Here is a 7834-nt window from a genome sequence, read left to right on the forward strand (position 1 = left end):
GGGAGGGGGCAGTTAGTGTCTGGCAGGCACAGAGTTTCAGTTTGGGAAGACAGAAAGTTCTGGAGACGGATGCTGAGACTGGCTGCACAACAGTGTGAATGTACTTAATGCCACTGAATTGCATGCTTAAAAAGGGCTAAGATGACAAATTTTATGTTATATATTTAACCACAATAAAAAAAGCGTATTTTCTAATGGGGAATTCTATATATTTCAGGCACTTCTTTTGTCATTAAAAAATAGTATCACCAAAGAAAAATACATAATACCATCAACCTATTTATGAGCCAATTTCATAGATTATCCTTAACTATTTCTCTCCATTTTTCACTGATTCAGTGCCAGAATTATCTTGAAAACTTATTAAAGTGCCTGCTTATTTAGAGAGGCATCTTGTGGCTCCCTTTATTGCCCCTTTAAAAGCTCTATTTAGTTCTGTAAAAATTGTAGCTGGTGGTGAGATATGAAGAGGAGACCTTAAACAATGAGACAGTTTCCTGTTTCTGTCGTGTTTGTGCAAAAGCATCCGTGGGAACAGTGTAGAAACAATGTTGTAATTCTTTAGCCAACTTCTGAACCTGCTTCATTTCCCTTTAGCATCTTTTGGGATGCTGTCTTCCACAAGTTTATTGTCTATAGAAATTCTTCTGATTCTGAATCTCAAGGTTGGGGTCAATGAGAGGAGCTGGTGGGACCTCTCCCCGCTGACATCTGAGGATCTGCTCAGAGCCATGGGCTGGAAGCTGAGGAATTCAGGATACACAACACTGCTTTTCCCTCAAGAAGTCCCTGGGTTTGTGGAAGAACCAGATTTGTAAAATACACACACAACCACATAGGCGCCGCGGAAAGGTGTGTAGACAGTGGCAGGGTGGGGAGAGGGGAGGAGGATCAGTAGGTGAATGGATAAGTAAACTGTGGTCCATCCAGACAATGGAATATTAATCAGTGTTTAAAAAAAACGAGCTATCAAGCCATGAATAGACATGGTGGAACTTTAAATGCAGAGTAGTAAGTGAAAGTCAATAAGAAAAGGCTCCATAAGGTATGATTCCAACTCTTGGCATTCTGGAAAAGGCAAAACGATGGAGACAGTAAAAACATCAGTGGCTGCAAGGGGTTGGGGAGAGGGAGGGATGAAGAGATGCAGCACAGAGGATTTTTAGGGCAGTGTAAATACCCTGGTTGATACCATAAGGGTGTATACATGTCATTATTTGTCCATTTGTCCAAACCCACAGAATGCACAACACTGAGAGTGAACCCTCATGTAGACCACGGGCTTTGGGTGACTTTGAAGTGTCCACATAGGTCCATCCATTGTAACAAATGTACCGCTTGGGGCGGGGGCAGGTTGTTGACAATGAGTGAGGTTGTGCAGGCTTGGGAAACCTCTGTACCTATCTCTCATTTTTGCTGTGAACCTAAAGCAGTTCTAAAAATTAGTCTAGTTTTAAAAAAAATCCAGTGTTGGGTGTGAGAGAGAGGCAGGACCACGGATCGCCCTGGGTTTCTGGACTAGGAGGTTACGGGATAGACAGTGGTAACATCATTGGTGGATTTAAGGCTCCCAGAGGAGTGTCCTGAACAGAGAAGGTGGAAGTTACCTGAGACGAGCCAGGCCATCAGATGCTTTCTGGGGAGCGGGGCTCAGATGGCACAACGTTTTCTATGTAATAATGTGAAAGCCACTGCTAGATTTCACTGGTACTTTGGAGAGCCAGGATTAATGAGGGTGAGGGGAAATTGGGGCGATTTGCCACGCAGGCTTCTGTGCTGATATTCTGTGTAACAGAATCTAATGTTACACATTTTGTGTAACAGAATCTAATTCCAGGATTACCAGTATTTTCAGGACACTTATTTGGCAAAGTAGCCTCAGCCAAGGCATTTCGGCTTCTCTGATTTTAGCAACTCAGACCCATCAGGGAGCTGAGAGCCTTCTCCTTTCATCGGCGGTGAAAAAGACCCACTTAATTAGGCGAGCAGCTAAAGCCGCAGACTATTCCGGGCTTGCTTTACGGTGGAACACTGCTCTTCTGCAAAGAGTTGCATGTCATTTGCCAAAAGTGAAATAACAAATTCTGGAATGTCCCCCTTTGCTAAGGACCCTTGTGTGAGCGTCTCACTGCCAAAGAGCATGATCCATTTTTTCCCTGTGGGGTGCTTCCATGTGAATGGAATGGGCTCGATAGGGATCTCTCACACGTGCTCACATGAAGACGGCGCTGCGTATAAAGTGCCAACAAAAAAGGGCGCCGGGCAAGACGGAGAAGGACCGGCATCCGCAAGGTTACTCCCATCCCTCCTCTTCCACTGGAGGGAAATCCCAACCAAGCAGCTGTGTCTTGAGTCGAAATGAAAATACGAGAAGAGAGGCCAAAAAAGGTTCGACATTTCCTAGTTTGTCCCAAACCATGTGGCGCAACTGGAGGTGGTTAGGGAACCCCAGAGGCTTATAAACCAAGGCGAGCCCTGGGAGGAACGCAGTGATTCCTTTTGTGCAGGGATTTCTGGCCAACCCTAACAAAGAACAAAGACATCAGCAACATAGCACAGCAAAGACTGCAGTGAGTGGTTCCGGATGTACATTCAAAACGGTATAGAGAATAATGCTGAGTGTCTGTAGGTTTTCAGTTCGCTGACCTTGACCAGCATGGCCAGTGTTCTAAGACCAAAGAACAACACTGTGGTCCTGTGTTCCCAGAGCTGAATTTCTGGAGCACCTGCAAAGGACACGGTGCTCCATTTTCTCTTCAGCTCCACGACAAGCCATGGTTTCCTCTCTAATGTAGGCTCTTTACATGACCCCAAGCCAGGCAGTGCCACAAAGAAGAGAGGACCCGGACTCCGGGTTCCAAAACGTGATTCTATCATCAAAGGACCTACTTGCATGACAAAGAAGGCACAGTCACCGCCTTGTAGGCCACTTCTGGTCCTTGAAAATAAAAATGAAGAGTCTTGATTAGGGGAATGCACTTTAAAATCACAACGAAGTGCTGCATTACATCCACTATAATGCCTATCACTAATGCAAGACAGGGAGAACCTGGAACCCTTGTTCATCGCTGATGGGAATATAAAGTGATGCAACCACTTTAAACAACAATTTGGCAGTTTCTTAAGCTAAACATAAATTTTCCATAAGACCCACCAATGCCATGCCTAGGCATTCAAGTAAAACGAAAACATATGTCCACATGAGGACATGTACATAAATGTTCAAAACCGCATCGTTCTCAATAGCCAAAAAGTGGAAGCAATGCAGATGTCCATCAATTGACGAAGATCCGTAGAATGGAAAACCATCCACGAATACAAAGGGAATGAAATGCTGATATGTTCACAACATAGATGAACCTCAGAAACACTGAATTAAGTGAAAGAAGCTAGGTGAGAAAGACACCTATTATGCGATTCTATTTATAGGATATGTTTGGAAAAAACGTAATATGTGGAGGCAGATTTGTGGTCGCCTGGGGCTGGGGATGGGTACAGGCAGTGAACGGAGAGGGGCAGGGCAAGAGAGATCTTTCTGGGGTGATAGACATGGTCGGCACTCGATGTGGTGATGGTTGCATGACTGTAAATTTGCCAGAAGTCATTGAATTATATACCTAAAACTCAGGAAATTTTATGGCATGTATATTATGCTTCAATAAATCTGTTAAAAGCTAATGATGCTGACTAGAGCCCAGCGATCTGAGAACACATGAGGTGGAGGATGTTTGGTCTAGGAGGCCACCTGCCCTGAGAATGGAGGAAAGTCTGTGCCCTCTTTATATGGGCAAGAGCGATCTTCCTGTTTCTGGGCAGATGATGAGAGATTTTCTCTGGCCCCTGGAAGATGACAAAAATGAAAGCGAGAAAACATGGTATAATTCCATGGCTTGGCCAGCTGCCCCTCCATCCCCTCACAATCAAGTCCTTTCAGGGTCCCTGGGTATGCTTGGAGTGCAACACCTAGCAGGTGCTCCTGGGATCAGCATAGGTTTGGCACCAACAGCTGCCGACCCATCTTCTGTCAGGGGGTCCCTTGGGGGCCTGGGTGGTCAGAGGGGCACGGGGCAGGGGGCGGAGATGCAGCATATCCTCCTGCAGAGAATTCCATGTGGTAGAGTAATTGTTCCCACCAAAGGAGGGCTGAGACCCTGTTCTTTCACCTCTATATCTTTGACACCAGGGAAGAGGTGCTTAATAGAATGAATGAATGAATGAATGAATGAATGAATGAATGAACTCCTACCATGTTAAGAATTATTACAGAAAAATGAGCAAGGCTGTGAGATCACAGAAGACGAAGAACTAGCACTTATAAAGTGGTTCAGGGTGGCCCAGGGCCACATCTCTCAGATGTCTAGCATCACAGCAGCTGATGAGACCAGAAGCTATGGATACCAGAGCTCTGGGGTTTGCCTCTCCTCCAGTAATTTATCTCTATAAATAGCAATGCTTGTTTACTATATCTTTAAATAATGTATGGTTGTCTAAAATCAAATTAGAAATTTGACATAAAAAAATAAAATACAATCACCTGTCCTTCCTCCATCCGGAGATAACACTGTAAACAATTTGATGTCTCTTCCCATAAGTTTTGGTGTACATGCAAAAATATATGGTATGCACTAAAAAAAAAAAGCCTCAGGTGGAACATAATGTTTTGAAACCTCAGCGATATATTGTGAGTGTCTGTACACTCACAATGACAGAAAACCAACCCACATTGGCTGAGCCACAAAGGGAATTTATGGACTGGGTAACTGAAAAGGCAGGTGCTCAAATGCAGCCCTCAGCAATCCTTCCTGGAGGCTGGCCCTATTCTCCCGCAGATTCTTTCTGCAGTGGTCCCTGGTGCCTGCATCTCGGGGGAAAGAAGCCCCCTCTTTCCCACCGGTTCCAACAAGAACTGAGTCCCCTTGGCTCTGAGTGGCCCGTTGGGGCTTCACCCCTCTGGTTGGGGAAGGTGCTGCTCTCATCAGCAGGCTTTGTCTCAAGCACACCCCCCACTGTCAGTGGAGACCAAACACAGGGACTGAGTGGGAGAGGGAATGATTCCCCGAGGAAACGTGGGGTGAGTGATGACAAGGGAGGGGAAATGACAAATTCTCCTGTGATCCCTCTCCTGTCAAATAGACTTCACAACCCAGTTTCCGATGACGGCATATATCGTCCACTTAGGGGTGATGGAGGTTTATCTAACCAATCCCTACCATACATGTCTGGGTTACTTCCAAGTTGTTGGTGTTCTAAAGTTTGTTATTAGGGACATCCTGACGCATCAGCTTTGCCCAGCTCCTTCAAGAATGTTGGATTCTCCTAAGTCAGGGTTAAATGGTTATTGAGCTTTATAAACTAGACAATCTGAGGATGCTAGGCAAGATTGCAAAAGAAGCCATGCTTTCTTTTTGACCGTCCTAACTTCTGTCCCCTCACGTCCTGGGACCCTGGCCTCTGGTTGTAGAGGATTCCCAGAGAGACCTACACCCTGAGCCCCGACTCAGGCTGGCCCAGACACAGGATCGCTTCTCCTACCTCTCCAAACACAGCTCACATTTGAAAAGTAGAGCCAATCTCACTTCAGACAAGAGCAGGATAAGTACGGAGATATGGTAAAATCCAAACGATGGTGTAGTTAACCCATCTGAAGTGTGCAATGTCTTTGAAGAGAGATTTCTCTTGAGTGGGGTGGGAAGTTTGACTATCCATTCTTATCTTCAGGCTTACCCTCCCTCACCCCACAACAGGATAACAAGTGACCGGTAACACGCCACCTTCTGAAAGGTGGCCTCCCCTTTTCTGTAGTTCGCCATCGGGCCAACATGGCAGCCACTGCTGGGATGGGAAACAGATGGTAGGAAAGCATGAGTTAAAATCTTGTTCCAGTGAAAACTTTTGCAAATCACTGGTAAAGATAACAAATGTTTGAAACTTTCTTGGTCAGTGGCAGGATCCGTCAACAAATGATTGTGATACATATAGAACGCTTCACGCTCTCACTTCTAGAGTGGGCTATTCCAACATCGAAACAGGAATTAGAAGATCAAGTCTAGAAGCCTCTAACACTGCCATCGCCACTGACAGATCCTTTAAAGGAGCTCATGCCCTTTTCTATGAACTGTTAAACAGTGGCATTCACTCAATCCACCTGCCAGGTTGCTTGGAGAATCGTATGAGCTAATGTATGTGCATACGTCAAGTAGTATATTTAAAACAGACATATTTGTCGTTATCCAGTCCTTTTAGGAAGAAAAATATTTTTATAAGCTCAATGCATGTGGAAATGTAGCAGAATCGTGCACTCAGAAAGCTATCTAGTATAATCAAAGTCGGAAAACTGTAGAATTTTACCTTTTTTCCCCCAGTAATGCCCTATTAAGTGAAACGTTCATACTCTTTTCTCGGTGACAAGTTCAACTGTCAATAGATGAGTTCAGAACCCAAAGGATATGTTCAAACATATTCTTAACACTGTGATGTGTCTGGATTGCTCAATTTAGCCTCAGGAAATCAGAAAGAAATATTTATGTGTTAAAAACACTTTCTCAAGAAAAATTCCACAGGGGGCTCAAAGTTTTCTGACCTTTGACTCATTTCTTCAGCAGATATTCCTTTGTATCAGGTACCAGATCAGGTGCTGGGATTACAACATAAAATAGAACAGTGCTTACCCTCAAGTAGCCTCTAGTCTAATGGAAGAGATAAATGAACAAACACAGTCTAGTCTGAGTGCTTAATTAAATCAAGCTAACCCTGATCACATTCTTCCAATCCGTGGGTGCCTGAGGCCTGGGCCTGGGGCCTGGGTCCCAGACTCTAGAACACGGGGGGCCTCTCATCTGCTTGCAGACTTTTGCCCTGGGGGCTATGCAGAGCAAAATTTTTACCTCCTTCAAGACGGAGGAAAACTACCCTGTGAATTTCTGCATGAATGCAGCATGGCTGAAGGGATCCCTGTGCCCAGCCATTTCTAATACTATGACTCATTTCCAGAGTTTGGGTAAGAGAGTAGGGGGAAGTAGTTCTTGGGTTTCATACAGTTTTTTTTAAGGAGTCAAAGCCTATTGAAATCAACCTGATGTGAAGCAGGCAGTGGGCCAAGCCCCTCCCTAGCTCTGCCCATCCCCTTCCTCCTGACCCTTGAAGGCTGCCAGTCATTCTGAATCATGCAGCACGATTGTGGAGCCCTGCTAATGGTACCAATGTGCAGCAGGCAGGGCTCTGGGAGATGAGACCTAACTTGTTTTTCTTTGTTCGTGAAGCCAAAGCTTCACATTCTGTTGTTCATGCAATTACGTATTTGTTGTTTGTTTGTTTGTTTGCAGTTCTGGGGGCTTATTTTTAGTATCAAGGGTACAGCTGGCCTGTAAGTCACCTTCATGTGAATACCCAAAAAAGCCCCCTTTGGACAGGTAATTCAAAGAGGCCCCCTCCATGGGGCCCCCTGGGGAAAAGGGTTTGGTGAGCGGAGCTCTGGTGGACCTCAGCCCCATCCACAGCTCCACGGCTTTGTGCAGTGTGCAAACTGCACAGCAGGACGGCAGGCTGCATAGTCCTGCATTCTGAGGATTTTATTTTGGTCTAGAGAGTACTGTAACTTCTGTGTTAAAACAATGCTGAATACTTAAAGGATCTCTTTATTGTGGGGTTAAAATTTTGTTCTTCTGTTTTTTTTCTTTATAAAATGCCAAAAGAAGTATGATTGACATTTTTAAAAACTTACAAAGTAAAAGCTGCCTTGCAAATCCTAATGTTGTTAACTCTGACTTCAAGTTCTGTTTCCCTTCTGTGATTTTTATTCCTAGGTTGTAAAGGATAAGTGTTCACATGTCTTTAC

This window comes from Leptonychotes weddellii, chromosome 13, assembly GCF_054177405.1.
Source record: "Leptonychotes weddellii isolate Sample4059 chromosome 13, ASM5417740v2, whole genome shotgun sequence".
Classification (NCBI taxonomy): Eukaryota; Metazoa; Chordata; class Mammalia; order Carnivora; family Phocidae; genus Leptonychotes; species Leptonychotes weddellii.